Source organism: Thermobia domestica, chromosome 12 (assembly GCF_964235325.1).
Source record: "Thermobia domestica chromosome 12, izTheDome1.hap1.1, whole genome shotgun sequence".
Classification (NCBI taxonomy): domain Eukaryota; kingdom Metazoa; phylum Arthropoda; class Insecta; order Zygentoma; family Lepismatidae; genus Thermobia; species Thermobia domestica.
The window spans coordinates 216,486,573-216,503,189 of record NC_137465.1 but is presented as its reverse complement, the minus strand read 5'-3'; the positions used below and the strand labels follow the sequence as shown (position 1 = coordinate 216,503,189).

Sequence of the window (16,617 nt, the reverse complement as noted above, 5' to 3'; positions counted from 1 at the left end):
GGACAAATGTATCTCTATTAGTTATGAATATTAACAATATTTGAGCATCGAAATTAACCTTACAAGCACATTGACACATTTCAGTTTATATTTTAAGATACCAATTAACTTAGATTCACATTCAAATCAATGAAGTCATTCATGTTATAGATTAGAGTGGGTATATATTTCCGAGTGATAATTCAACAATAGTGTTCTGAAGTATTTTATTTGTTTGCTGACGGAGTTTCAAAATTAAGCTCTTTAGATCTTTCCCTTTGAATTTGTTCAAATTCCTCAGTTACGCTACATACATCAGGGATGGCCAACGTGTTGACTGTCAAATTCTGACAGATAGTCCGCGGCACCTTGATCTCACCGTCACCCTCATGAGAGCCGCCCTTGTGTGGCTGAATACTTATGCTTGCATCGTAGTTCAAGGAACATTTTGAAGTAAAGGCATTGGATACTGTTGATAAATGATGTAAACGTCACTATCGACCGAGATCTCTATTGTAACAGTTGTTCCATTTTAGGTGTTCCACAGTAAGTTATACGATGATATGTTTAGTTTCCTTTCTTTAGGACGTATGTTAAGCAAGGGCGGATCCAGGACGGACTTCTGGTGGGGGTGGTAGGTTGTAATACTGCTACTTAGAGCTACTTTTAAGAGCTCTAAACTCTGGGTTGCGTTTTATTTGTATATATAAAATAAAGAAGTTTCCTCTTCTGGGGGGAGCGATCGCCCCGATCGCCCCCCTGGATCCGCCACTGACGATAAGGAAATAATTCAACAAATATGTTGAATAATTGATGCTCTGATCCTCACGAAGGAGGCCCTCTCGAGGCCTCCTCACCCTCAATTTCCCTCGCCCTCAACGATATGAGGGCGAGGGTGCGCGAGGGCGAGGAAAAGTTTTGAGCACGAAGGCGAGGGCGAGCGAGGATAATGGACAACTCCTATCGCGAGGGCGAGGGTGCGCGAGGGCGAGGACAAGCTTCGATGGCGAGGGTGAGGGTGCGCGAGGGCGAGGAAAAGCTTCGACGGCGAGGTTGAGGGTGCGCGAGGGCGAGGACAAGCTTCGATGGCGAGGGTGATGGTGCGCGAGGGCGAGGACAAGTTTTGGCCGCGAGGGCGAGGGTGCGCGAGGGCGAGGACAAGTTTCGACGGCGAGGGCGAGGGTACGCGAGGGCGAGGACAAGTTTCGACAGCGAGGGTGAGGGCGCGCGAGGGCGATGGACAATTCCATTCGCGAGGGCGAGGGTGGACGAGGGCGAGGGCCAACTGCTACTGCGAGGGCGAGGGTGAGTGAGGTCGAAGTAAAATGAACATCTATGCTACACGGCATAACCGTGGGACGTAATAAGAGAGCCGATCCTGGGGAGCCGTAGGGGCCCGGGCCCCCAAACTTCAAGTGGCCCCCCCATATTGTACTCATAAACAGGGCCGTGCCGTGGGCGAAGGAGAGCGGGTCAACGGCCCCGGGTGCCGAAGTAAGGGGGACGAAAAATTCGGGAGAAAAAAGGAAAAAAGATAGGAAAAATTGCTTGGTATGTATGGAGCGCCGTCGTATACTCTCGCCCCGGGCTTTGATTTTCCACGGCACGGCCCGGCTCATAAATATATAACATTTGGCATAATTTGAATGCAATTTATATTAAAATCCTCATATATGCCTTCTTCATTTAAATGCCCCCCCCCCAAATTTACACAGAAATCGGCGCCCTTATACGTTAAAGATTTCAATTTTTCTTTCTCTTATAAAAACAATCTATTCTGTCATTTCTTTCTAAAAATAGAGGTGGAATATTTTACAATTACTTAATCGTCTTTTCGGGTGCAGAATAATACCGGTTCAAATATTACATAGACGTAGTGGCTTGTGGTATTGGACCCCTTTCCCAAAGCCTGGACCCTCCAAACAAAAATTTCTGGGTGTGCGCCTAGGAGAGAGACAAAGTTTATGGAAGTTGAAACATCAAAGATAGTGCTAATCAGGTGCTAAAATTCATCATAAACGTTTCAGCTGGTTTCTCGGGATAATAAGACAAGATCGGTGGCATTATCGTGTGCTCAGAAGAAAAAAAAAATCATACAAATTGCTCCTTCTCCCCTTAGAAGCAGAATTTTTGTAAACTATGAGCACACGTCGAATTACTTTTAATAATGAGTTTATATATTAAGTTTCATTGTAACTTGACGGACTCCTAAGACAATCTGTTGTGGGCAACAATTTTGAACCCCCTCCCTCTTTTAAACTATGTTTATATGTTTGTGGTCAATTTTTTCGACAATGAGATCTCGGAAACTACAGGCTCTAGAAAGATGACGTTTTCACTGATCGATTGGAAATTTTGCGTAGATTGTCCAGTTCTAATTGAATATTTAAAAAGCGGCCATTATTTCTTTATTACATTTTTAAGGGTACACTGGAAGCGTTGAAATTTAAAAGAAAAACTAAAGCATCATATCCTATGCGTTATACATTCCAACACCACAATGGTGTATATTGGGGTTGTATATGTCTCAGGCGTTTGTTCCATGCAAAATAATAGTGAAAAAGGAAAGATAACCATTTCTCGAGTCTAAGATAATTCTTTATTTTTTGAGTGTTTTGCCCAATGAACACCATATATAACTGACATTATAATTAATTGTGTATGTAATGTATTTGCTTATTACATACTGCATGCAAGAGGAAAGAAAACACTGGTCATACATGAATTAGAAACTCCAACCGGAAGTAGGCTTAAATCTTGCAAACGGTGTGAGATATTGAAAAAAATAATCGAAAAACCCTTTATGATACCTCTTGCCGATTTTTATCAAGACGCCCTTCACTTGTGTCTGTAAATGGGCATGTACAGATGTTGTGAGGAATGACAAGGAGGGAGATTCATGCTTATATGAATGATGCGTTGTGTAGAGAGCGCAGGTTCAGCTAGTCACACATGAAGCATCTATCAATGTGAAATGTCCGAATCTAAACTGAGATCAAGATCTGCAAGGGAATTTTTCAGATAAAGTTAATTCAGGATATTTAATTCGACAATAGGACTAATACAATAGTAGTAGCATTAGGATACCTTGGCTTTGGAAACAGACTGCCGTATTTGCTTGGCTTACGTCCTCGCACTTCTTATATCCCTAATATGTCCCTAGTCTATAACAATTGGATTTCGCGATAAGACGATCTTATTAGTCTATAACAATGGCAGACCCCACCCTTTTTCTACCCGCCTTTTTCTTGTCTTCAGTAGTTCAGTGGTTTGCAGTAAGAGAGCTTATGGAATATTAACTGTCTATGGTATTTAGGGATGCGCACGAGACAAGATTTGCAGCTGTCTCGTCTGGAAAATATGCTGTAAAAGTGATGTCTCGACTCGAAAAATGTATGTGTTTTCTATTCGAAGAGCCGTGTCTCGACTCGAAGTTTGTCAGGAAAATCCTGTCTCGACTCGTCTCGTGTGCATCCCTAATGGTATTTTTGCGCGTGTGTCTCTGTTCTTAAAATGGTAAGTGGAAAAAGGAAAATGAAGTAAATTAGAGATAAAATTAGGGAAATTAAGTTCCTGAGGAACGTTCGGTAAATCAGTTCACTGGTAGAGTGCTTAGTTCCGTTGCGTCGAGTCCCTGGTTAGAACCTCGGCCAAGTAAATTTGTGGTGGATAACATAATGTGTGTGGGTTTGCTTGGGGTACGCCTGTTTCCTCCCACATTCTCATTCCACTAATTGCTTTATCATCATTCACTTCCCTTAATCATCGTCTCCCTTAGCCTAAAAGGCATACCCGTGAGACGTTAAACTGAAAGATCTTCTTTCAAAGGCGCCCATCAGGGGGGGCAAGATGGAGGGCTCGCCCCCCCCTTGAAGAAATTGTACTTCGGAATATCGAAAACGCAATTGAATTTTTAGAATAGTTAGTGCAAAATTTGAAACTATATTTGAAATGTCGCTTATACTTGCTCTCCATTGGAAACCACAACATGGGCGCCCTTGTCTCCTTTCAGTTAATTTTCTTCCCTTCTACGAGAAACATCAAAAACTCTGAAACACGTCTTTAATTAACATGTCTCTAGTCTTAAGGAACTTGAAGATATGGTCATCTTACTATTACAACTGCAGCCCTCCCACCCTTTTTCTTCCCGCATTTTTCTTCACTTCTAAGAGGGGAAAAAACGTTGAAACACGTCTTTAACTATTTTAAATTAAAAGCCTTTCTGTAAATACCAATTTTCTTGTCTCTAATCTCTAACCTTGAGAGATTTCGAGACATAACCATCTTATTTTAACAACTGCAACCCTCTTTTTTCTTGTTTGTTTGTTTGTGTGCTTACAAGTAAGCAAAATACGGACATTTGTTAACCAGAAACATTTCAGATACTAATTTTTGGATAAAATTTTATTTGCTTGTTTTCAATAGCTCCACATTTTATTCATCTTCAACCAGCAATTTATGTCAATACAACTTGGAAGATTGGAAATATATATCTTCAAACATCAGTTATAGACTGGAAGTATCTGTAAGTGATTAATAACTCAAGTACTTTCAAGGTGAAATCATTTAGTTCTTCAATAACCTCATTCATGTGGATCTAAAATGGCGTCCTTAAATAGCCATCTTGTGTTAGCTTATTTCTTGTCATTATTTATTTAATATTGTCATTATGTATTCCATTAGTTTCTGTTTCTAAATACGTATTTAGTACTTGCTTATTATGTTATTTTAATTTGTAATAATTTCCCAATTATACCAACACTTTAAAGCTATAATAATGTAATAAATTTTTAACAGGACACGTCTTGTATGGCGCAAGATAGGAAAAAAAATTAACAGGCGTGAATATAACTTCATTTGAAAACACAAGTCGATATATTTAATTGTATATACTCTAACGGTATTTCTCTGTACTTTTCCTATAAAGCTGTAATTTAAAGGTTATTACATTGACACTTGAAGAAAAAGAAGAAACATATATATTTCATAAGATAGCTTTTCAAATGATTAGTGTATTCCCCTTGTAAAAAAATATATATATATTAGAAAATTACACCAAGTCATAACCTATTTCGTAACTTGATATTCAGGTTTGAGATTTTGTTCTTTCATTGATTTTATTTTATTTTATTTTCCATTGTTATTGTTGTAGATAAGTGTGAAATTGGTTACTACATGTTAACAGTAAGAAGGTATGAATTATGGGTTTGTTTTTCGGTGACTTTTTTCTTTGTAGCCATTTGTATGTGTTTTTTGTTCGACTTCTGGTTTCAGGACTGCTGGAAAACTCTTTGTTTCCAAAATTCGATGAGTTGTATGTTTATAATGCTTCATCTGTCAGTTCATTCGCGTCTCTACCCATACTTACGATGAACTACAGGGTGATATGATTAAGGTCTCACTTTCATAATGCTTTTAAAAACAAGAACTATAGTGTCAAAACTAGAACTATAGTCAAAAGCGTATAGTATTTTTGCTGTTCATTGTAAGTTTTACATGTATCAACTCGTAATAGAAGTAAATATTGTAAATTGACTAAGGTACGTAATATGTGTCCTTATATGTCCATTATATACGTACACTTTTTTATTTTTTGAGTAGATCTACCTTCGTTAGCCGGAAACCTGTCACTAATGGATTTCTTTTGCGAGTCCCATTTGATTCCCGCTAAAGACAAGTTTTACTGTATATGATTAAGGTATCTACACTATTGCCTCTAGTACGTTCCACCAGGCAAGACGAGAAATACATAAGATTTTTGTTCCCTCGACTCGTAAATTATGTAAACCTTGTTCCGTCTCCATTCTCGGAAAGCTTATCGGAATCTTTCCGCGTGATGACGGGTGTGACATAGGAACATTTAAACCACATTTATTATTCGAATATATTACTTGCATACCTTCAAACGTTGATAAATGCTCCTCATTATGTTCGTACAATCTCTTTATAGTTTTTATACTATCAATCATGTAATACTAAAAGTGTTTAAGATCTTGGGTGACCATTGTTCAGGCGCAAACCTACGAGGGGGAGGCAGGGCCGTGCTGGGATACTAATGAGGGCGGTGGACAAGTCTACTAAAAGGGCGCCCATACAAACTGGAATATATATATATATATATATATATATATATATATATATATATATATATATATATATATATATATATATATATATATTCCTGTTTGTATGGGCGCCCTTTTAGTAGACTTGTATATATATAGCGAGAGAGAGAAAGAGAGAGAGAGAATTTGAAAGAAAGTGTGGGTGCCATTTTATATCAAAATCACCACCAAACTTGTTTTAGTATTAACGTAAATAGCTAACCTCGAATCAAAATCTTCTTTACTAGCGAAAAACTTTAAGTTCTTCTAATAACATTTCTGTCAAATAAAAATAAGCTAAATGTATCAAGAACTTAATATAGCATGCCTATGGACGCAGGAGGCTCATTGTCGCGTTTACAAACGCTCTCCATTAATTTCTGTCCTTAGAAAAATCAACCCAGTTTCTACTTTATATTTCAATCTCTACGAGAACCATTTTAATATTGTCTTCCCATCTGCGCCTCGGTCTTCCTAACGGTCATTTTCCTATTTGGATTTCCAGTTATAACTTCGAAAGCGTTTCTAATTTCTTCCTTTCTGGCTACTTAACCTGACCATTTGAGCCTCCTAGACTTGATGACCATAGCAATGTTTGGTAAACGGTATAAAATTATGCAGTTCCTCCTTATGAAGTTTCCACCTTTCCCCATTCCTGTTCCTTTTGGAGTTCGAATATTGGTTTAAGAATCTTGTTTTCAAATACTTTCAGTCTGCGATTTTCCCTCAGTCAGTGAGCATGTTTCGCAACCATACAGCACAACTGGCATGATTATCATTTTACATTTTGAGCTACAAATTCCTCAACAGAATTATCGACAACAAAAGATTTTTAACTGAATAATAGCACGAAATTTCTGCCTTCAGTTGACATCAATTTTTTAAATGATTATGGCTTTGGTCTGTTAATAATGATTCTAGATATTTGAAAGTATGCACTTTGTTGAAAGAAAATATAAGTTAGTATTTTAAAGCATCCATAAAATGCAGTATTACGATCCCGGCAAACTTCCATTTATTTAGTTTTCTCTCACTGTTAAAAATGATTTATTCAAAAATGAATACATTTTACTACTCAAAAAAAATTGAGTAAATTTGTCTCAATTTTGAGGAGAAAATAACTCAAAAAATGAGAATGAGGAAATTTAGTTGCATATTTGAGTCAGAGACTGGTTCTCAAAAACGAGTAATAATGTAGTCTTAAAAAATATTGTTTTATGACATAGATATATAATGGAATATCGTGAGATATAAAAGACAGTTTGCAAATGCAAGACTATGGAAAACAAGTACGAACAAGCTAACATAAGAGCACAAAAGTCCTTTATAATCCTGAACTATATGTTCTCATTCTGGCTGATGGAGGAACTACTTAGCGGATGGATAAAGAGAAAGATGGATGGATGGAAAACATGGAGGCATTGTTTACTAATTAGAGAAGATTACGCAGGTAAGCACTGCTAGCAACATGAATTTAGTTTTATAAGTGTGAATGCAACATTGTTTGTGTACGAACATTGTAATCGATTGGCGGTTAATCACGACAAAGCATTATTTTCCTTCGAAAATCATGAGTAATGCTTCTAGGTACTGGTTCCCAGATTGAATGCCCGGAAGCCTCACTCTATGCTTCTGGGCATTCTATATCTTAGACAAAGTTATTGTGTTAATGATATGCGACTTTCCAATATATTCAGTAAATTGATTACTTTTTTTTTTTTTTTTTTTTGTGAATTAGGGCGTGCAGGTTTACTTTTGGCGCTGCACTCTAAATAACTGTTGGAAAAATACAATTCTTTTAATAATTTCCTTCTTATTGTCCCCTAAAAGATTTGTAGTGGGTGACATGAAAAAAACTCCCTTGCGGGAAGGTTCTAGATTACTGGTCCCCTATGTAGGTTAGTAGCTGGGTTGGTTTCTTTCTCTACTAAAGTTTATACATTTAATCTACACAGCATTGCTAAGCGAGCGTTAGCGAGTGAAGGCGGGTTAGAGCCCCGCAGGGCACGTTGTTTTCTGTCTTTATTATTGCTCAATGGGAAGGGGGACCAGTAATCTAGAACCTTGCCCTCACTTGCAGGCCCGTATCCGCGCGGGGGGGTCGGGCTCCTAAATTTTTACTGCCTGCCTAAAATGTTCACGGTAGGCTTGCAAATGCAGGGGTGCCCACAAGCGGGGGATATGACGCAAACTGCGTCATTGAAATATTTGGGGGGGGGTAAAATCTATATAAATATGTTTGAGGGGGTGTAAAATTAATCGAAAAGTTTTTTTCATGGAAGAACACCTACAGATAGACAATTGAGGGGGATTGCGTCAAGGACATGAGGGGGGTGGGCACCACTGGCAAATGAACTATAATATGGTTGGATTTCCCCCTCCCCTACATTTTTGGGCTGGCTACCGGCCTGCTCACTTGCACAGATAAAATTTCAAGGGACCACCAGAAGTATTAGTTGAAAAATTGCAATTCCTTTACGATTGCCATATGAATACGGATTCCGTATCTGTTGCATAAAAGCTACAATGTAAAAAAAAAAAAAAAAAAAAAAAAAAAAAAAAAAAAAAAAAACAGGCATTACTCGAGCAGACTGTTTTATCAAGTTTTGACACATTTCTTACATTCTCAGGTTAGGTTAATTTTTTTTTATTATTATTTTTTTTAGCAGCACTAAATAACAAGCTCCAGTACTACATACAGATTAACTTCAGAAGGGCTCGATGTAAATACAGTGTGGACGTATGGCATAAACACGAACAAACTTGTGCTAGGTGGCAATAAAAGCATGAATGCTATCTAACCGAGTCAGTGCAGGACGAACCTGGTGGCACTGTTCGTAGGTTTCTTTAAGAAAATTTCCCTCGACTGACACAAACTTTTCACTTTATCAAATTGTCCGTTGTTTGTTGAGTGTCCAATACTTATGACAGAAGTTATGTAATAATTTTAATTTAGCTATATTAAGGGAACTACCATCAGTGGCGTCATTTAGGGGGCAGGGAGGGGTAATTGCACCCCCTGAGATTGAGATTTATATAGATTTTTTGAGTAGAATAGTAGTCAGTGAAAAACGCAAACTTTTCTTATATCAAGGGGTCTTGCCCTCCCACAAGCAAAATCTGAAATGACGCTTCTGCTACCAACCACATTTGTTTATTCATTTACTTTTTCCTTCTATTTTTACGTTTACGTTTTTTTTTTCAAAAGTATACACACAGCCAACAAAATGAAATATAGTGAAATCTTTCAGTTTAACATCCCATGATTATGCCTTTAGGTTAAGGGAGACGATGATTAAAGCAAGTGAATGATGATGGAAGAATGAGAAAGTGGGAGGAAACGGGAGTACCTCGACAAAATCCACGAACACAATGTTGTTTATCACAAGCTTGCTTGGGTGAAAATCGTACCAAGGAAACCATGCACCTGAGGTAAGCGCTCCCCACTGAGCCACCGTGCACCCCACTAGCTAACAATGGGTGCAAATTATGCTACTTGCAGCACACACAAACTATTGCAATTGTATTGGTTTATTTCTGAATAACAAAGAACAATTTAAGTAGTGATGTTCGTTAACAAGAGTCTAATTGCTACTTCACATTATTCATGTATGCGCATTTCTAACATTGCAGTAAAACATTATGACAATGAACTACTTTTGAACTTCATGACTAGAAAAAGGTAAAATATATTATTTAATAGAATATATTTGTATAACAATTAAATCTTCATATTTCAGATGGATGCTGAATTTAAAAATTTGTTCGGCGCGACAGAGTCTGTTTTCAATGTCATCTGTTTGGCAGTGATAATTTTCTTTAAGGTTTCGCTAGAGAAAGTTCTTGGTGAGTAAGATCAAGTTTTCGTGTATATTTATCATATTTCAGGTTGCATGTATAAATATGTACACAAGAGTCTATTTGTCATCAACACAACCCTACTTCTGGCAAAGCACCCATTTGTTTTTTTTTTCTTTACATTATCTTTTTATAGTGTCTATTCACAAACATTGTTTTATTGTTATAATTCAATCGCAGCAAATAGTAGCTTTTATATGCTTTACTTTGAAAAGTAAAAATAAGTCAGTATTTTGAAACACGTAATACCTTTTAAATAAACGTACATGAACGCAAAATTGCACATCTTTGGCTTATTATCTTCACGTCTTAAGACAGTGATGGGCAAAGCATGGCCCGCGGATTAGATGTAGCTCCTTAAACGTTTCCACCCAGCCCACGACGTGATTCATTACCTGACGAATATAACTTCACTTCTGAGAATCAGTGGATTATACTTCCAGCCAAATTATGAGAAATGTTTAAAAATACATTCACAATACCATTTATTACATTCCCCTTCATGAACTTTCGAGTATTAATAGAGCTTGGTTTTACAAGTGATACAATCACTGTTGTTTTTTTTTAATTATATTGGCCCACCTATATTTTTTTCCGTTTTTCTTTAGCCTGCGGCCCAAAATGTTTCCCCATCATTGTGCTAAGGAATATAACAATTGTCTAGGGCTTTAGAAAGCAGTACACTTTATAAGTAAAACCTTATTTCAACTCATGGAAGTAGTTTTTGAATAATTTAGTGTGATTTACATTGTACTTAAAAAAATATTTTGGCAGACAATAGCAATATCTACTAATTCCAAACATTATTATATACTGACTTAGTCATATTTTCTCTCTATAGATAGAAGGATGGTTTTATAAATAATTTAATTTGCATACTAATGGATGGTTCTAACGTCATCTGTATATGTAGCAGGGTTGGCAAAAACCATGGCTTTTATTGAAAAAACAAAAAAAAACGTTTTTTTTTTGTTTAAACCAGTTTTTTTTTGTTTAAACCAGGTTTATTTGGTTTAAATAATTTGCTCTATATATTCATATCATATATGGACAGAAATAAGTTTGTTTCGCCTTGATGTTATTATGCAACAGCCGGGTTATGCTGGAAGGGGTCACATAAAGCGGAATAAAAACTGCTTCTCGAGTTACATCCGAGAAAAATTGTCCTCCATTTGAACTCGGAACCAGGACTAATTGGCCACAAATGCGATACGTCTGCCGACTCACTCACGAAGGAATCCTGATAAAAATACGTTGTACTGATCTTTACATGCTTCTTAATATAGCTCTCAAGAGTCATTTCAGAAGGACAAAAAGATAAACAGTTGCACAAGTGAAACCATTATACTGAATTACATATGGACAATTTCAAACTACTACGGAGTACAGAAGAATTAATTTAATTCAAGTTAGTTAACAACGACTTTTATTGGTCCAAATTAAAGAAATACAACGACTTAATTTGCATATCACAAAGATAGGAATTATTTGAGTCCACTTTGGCTCAGACTCATTTATACATAAATAGATATCGAAGATACTTCTCATTTCACTAAATGCCTCTCGTAAGGTCTGTATGACCCTCCTTCCCCCCCCCCACACACACACAAAGTACGGCATTTCGATGTATTTTATCAATAGTAAACAAAACAATATTTAGAATGTTTCTTTGATTGCAATTACATAACAATAATAACTACAAAAAAAATCACAAAACAAACATTTATAAACTTACATAAAAAAAAGTTGCTTTTGTAGTATAATCTTTTTGAGTAATGAATGAGGAATTTAGGTCTGAATATAATACGAATAATATACGGGAGTGAAACGTGATATACGTGAAACGGAGTGAAACACACAAACGGAGTGAAACGGGAGTGAAACGTGATAATATACGGGAGTGAAACACACAAATGTGTGTTCATCAAGATTTTACAAACACTTACACTTTTACGAACATTTTCGTTATTTGGTTTAAACCAGTTGGTTTTTTTTGAAAAAAAACCAGCTGCTTTAAACATTGGTTTAAACCAGCCAACCCTGATATGTAGTCATTAAGTTTCCTTTCTATGAATAAAGAATCTGTATTCTCAAGCAGTGGCGTAACTAACAGGCTCCCGGTATTTAAGTTTCGGAGTATAACTTTATAATGTTTGGATGTTAAAAGCCCTTTGCAGAGTTCCTCCGTGGCTAAGCGGTTAGCGTACGCGCTCTTGGCGCGGGAGACCCGGGTTCGATTCCCGGCGGGAGCTCATGTGGTTCGGATTCCACGTTAATCAGTAGGTCCACGTCTCACATAGCCTCGCTGCTGAAAGGGACTCTAAACTGAAATTCAACTCCATTCAAAAGCACTTTGCAGGTTTCATATTACTGCAAGAGTACTCTACTTAGAGGAAAAAGAAATCACGGAACCAGCTATAATAGATTTAGTGAATTCTACTCGGAAAATGTATCGCCTTTTGTTGCAACAACTAACAAGTTTCCGATGAGTAGTGAAGAAACAATTTAGTGACATTTTAACTTGGAATTAATTAGCCAATTATTTAGTCGTAGATAACTTCCTATGTAAGTAGTGTTCTGGATTTGTGTACTTCTTTGCAACTGTATCTCACTGTGCCTCTGACGAAGCCAATCCTGAGCGATCATTCAGTACACTAAAAGCCATCAAACTTTATATTCGTAGAAGAAGGTCGAAGATGAAATTGAGCTCAGCCCCGTAACTTGGGCTTTTTCTTGGAAGACCAAACATTAATTAGACCTCCTAAAATATGTCAAGTTGAGGCCCCCTAGAATAATGATGGCATTTGAAGTGAAATCCTTACTAAACGTGTTCGATACTTCTTGGGGCGCCAGTTGATGGTTTACTAAAGTAAGATCCAGATTACATATATGCTACATCTTAAAGGAATGTATTTCGTTCAGATAGTGGGGCAGCAGAAACATCTTAAATTATTTGCAATGCTTTTGAAAATAGTACGGTGCTTCACAAGTTAACTAAATGAGACAATATGTTGAAAGTCTTACTAAATATATATTTTGTCTGGGGCTCTAATAGGACACATTTTACTGAATGAGGCTCTTAACACATTTTCGTTTCATTTTTTTTTTTTTTTTCTGTTATGTGGTAAACCTTTTCCAAGCTTTATTTATAAGTTCCTGTTCATATCACATCATACAAAGCAACAAAGTTTTAACTCAAATGAATCCTATCAAACAACTGGAAGCTTAATTGGGGGGGGGGGCAGTTTCTCCATTCCCCCGCAAAAGTTACGGCATTGGTTGAGCCCTTTGCCAATCCTGAGCACTGAAAGCGAAGAATGGCACCACGTTGATATTTTGAAAGTAGTCAGCGAATTACTCTCCGAAAAAAAAAAAATACGCCGGTTTAGAAATATGTGAGCAAGTTCCACAAGTTTTGACGAGTTTTCATATGTTAGTTGTAATGTGAACGTTAGGAAACAAATTATTTCTGCTCTTGCCTTTGAGGTGAGCGGTCCCAGGTTTGACTCCTGGTGGGGACACTCGGTCGAAAGAGTGTAACAGCTTTTTCAGACCTGCCATCTTGAGTGAAGTCTTTCTTGGGTTTCGTTCATTCATACCATTCAAATGCCGGGATGGAGGTACCTAATATAATGGTCCCAGGCTGCTTCCTTCCTTTCCCAATCCTTTCTTCCTTCCGTTTCATCGTGCAGTGGGCTCGCTGAGGGACGTCATTCTTTATACGGGATGGGCTAACGTGGCCTTAGATGCCGACAGCCCAGAATCTAATTCCTAATTCCTAGAAATTATTTCTTTTAAGAAACTTTTTAGTCCCATGTAATTGCTTAATAATAATAATAATAATAATAATAATAATAATAATAATAATAATAATAATAATAATAATAATAATAATAATAATAATAATAATAATAATGTGCAATTTTTGTATATTAGCAAGTAGTGTCTGACTAGATTGAAAAATAACTCTACTACTATATAAATTGTACGTGTGCCATGAACGTAGAAACAGGAAGAGCCCTTTTGACATTTTCGCGGATGGAGGGGGGCATGCATTCTTAGTTACGCTACTATTCTCAAAACATTCTAGTAATTTGTTTAACAATTGCTAAAAAAAAGTAGAAATCGAATAACGGTGAAATTTTATATAACTTAGAATTTGTGGTGTGATTCATTGTTTCTTTTTCTTTTTTTTTTTTTCGTCACACATAAGCAGAAATGACTAATTTTCAGGTTTATTGTTTCCTTGTCTTGCATAGATGAAACAGATCGAAATGTTTTTGGTTACCTTTCAATTTCCTTATTTTTATAATCTTATTTCAATTGATATTAATTCTTCCAGAACGTGACAACCCTACTATTATTGAGCTGAGCGAAGCGAAGCTCTTATACTCGGGTTAGCCGTTTGGTTGTCCGCGAACTCCTCCTAGACCGTTTGGCCGATCTCAACCAAACTTTGCACGCTGATAGAGTATGTCGTGCTGAGTGAGAACATAGGTCGAAATAAAAAAATCCGATGTACCATCGAGGAATAATGACCGAAAAACGCTTCCTCCTAGACCGTTTGGCCGATCTCAACCAAACTTAGCACGCTGATAGAGTGTCGTGCTGAGTGACAACATAGGTCGAAATCAAAAATCCGATGTACCATCGAGGAATAATGACCGAAAAACGCTTGCATAGACTTAACATGGGGAAAAAGTTTTCACGCGATTTTTTTGTCAACAATTAAAAATGACATTTATTATTGCATAATGGCCAGGAATGATTACGTAGTTTAAGCTCGCTCAGCTCATTTCATTGCAATCGGGTACATCCATTGCATTCCTAGTTATAAAGATCGCCATAGATGAGTCAGGTCTTAAGTCTTTCATTTGATGTTTATTAGGATCACGCAAGTGGGATATATATAATATTGTAATGTTAGTACCATAGGTGTTCATTTTACTCCGACCTCACTCACCTTCATTCTCACAGTGACAGTTGGCCCTCGCCCTCGCTGTCCAAGCTTGTCATCGCCCTCGCGTCATTATGGTTGAGAGAGAATTTGAGGGTGAGGATGCCCTCGAGAGGGCCATCCTCGCAAGGGTAAACACCTCTGGCTTAGTACGTCCGTTACACCGCTCAATAACTCTTCAACAAAAGATAATTTTAAAATTGTTTTCTGCAATCAACAGCTAGAAAATTATCTCGGAGGAGTTCGTTAATGGATGTGATCCACCTACTTGTAGTGATAGAAATAAACCATTTCCGGTTAACGTTGATCACTATAGAGCATAGAGAGTAATCTCACATTGTATATTTTTTAATCGATTAAGCGTCCCTAGAATATATTCCATTTCCACTCTAATCACTCTGCTAAAACACTAAATGGTAGATCTACTACAACTTCTGGTTTCAATATTAATTGAAGAAATATTGCGTAATTCTCTTTACTGTCTTTACCAGAGTCTATATTATCGTATTTCAATTGATACTAATTCAAATTAGAACGTAGCAACACTAATATTATTCGAGATATCGCCATACACGAATAAGATTTATAAGTATTTCATTTTATTTTTATTTCTATTGTCACTAATTACACAATCTCTTTGTTTCCAGGGAGATGAAGGCATAGACACATTTATAGCAAATGAAAAACTTCTGGGAGTATCTCGTGTCCATTGGCAGTCGACACAGACTGTTTTCCAACGAATGCATACATCTGTCATAGTACTTTGTAGGCCTATTCAGAGGGTTCATGTATCCTCATTGTCTTGTGTAAGTTGTTATAAAAATTGTGCTCATGTATAGACTTAGTTTATTATTTGACAAATAAAAAATACAATGTACAAACATATTTTCCTTTAATCAAAATGAAACAATACATTTAAGTTTGTTTGTTTGTTTGTTTGTTTGTTTGTTTGTTTGTTTGTTTGTTTGTTTGTTTGTTTGTTTGTGTGTGTGTGTGTGTGTGTGTGTGTGTGTGTGTGTGTGTGTGTGTGTGTGTGTGTGTGTGTGTGTGTGTGTGTGTGTGTGTGTGTGTGTGTGTGTGTGTGTGTGTGTGTGTGTGTAACGTCGCATGATTATGTTTCAAGGCTAAAGGAGAAGAAAATGATAATGAAGTGATGCAATGAAGAAAGTAGGAGGAAACGAGAATACATCGAGAAAACCAGTGCACATAAAATTTGTCCACCATATCAGGTTACTTGTTTCAAACTACGCAAACCAACATAATAAGTTACAAGGAGCTTGTGTGTTGATTAAATTAAAATTCTCATCTATGCTATTTATGGAAACAACAGGTCTCAGCATAAAAATGTAACTTGCAGATTCAAAATTGAGTAAAAACGTACTTTAACAATTAGATTATATTAGTATTCAAAAATAGGAATGGGAGTATTTATTCTGCTGCGTTGCAGGCACAGGGAAAATTCCCCAAAATTACAAAGGTAGATGAATTTCACACTGCACTAACAAATTTATAGTAAGTACGCCTTCTACACATTAATATTGATGTTAGACATTTTCATCTTCAAAGCTGGGAAATAGAAGTAATTTTTGAAGTACTCGTATTTTTTCAAAAACTGATTTCTATTTTCCAACTTTTAAGAGGAAAATGTTTTAACTTCAATATTAATGTGTAGAAGGCGTACTTACTATAAATTGTCCAGTGCAGTGTGAGAGTAATCTT

The 16,617-nt window shown here is 36.8% G+C and overlaps 1 protein-coding gene and 1 long non-coding RNA gene across 2 annotated transcripts in view; one reads left to right on the top strand and one right to left on the bottom strand.

Annotated features, from left to right (window-relative positions):
• The window catches only part of LOC145667034 (uncharacterized), a 238,964-nt gene that overhangs the window by 69,524 nt on the left and 152,823 nt on the right, over positions 1–16,617 (bottom strand). The window lies entirely within an intron of this gene.
• Positions 7,202–15,739, top strand: LOC145665869 (uncharacterized). Its single transcript, XR_014127669.1, has 3 exons — positions 7,202–7,533; positions 9,824–9,929; positions 15,546–15,739. It is a non-coding gene; the product is annotated as an uncharacterized LOC145665869 (long non-coding RNA).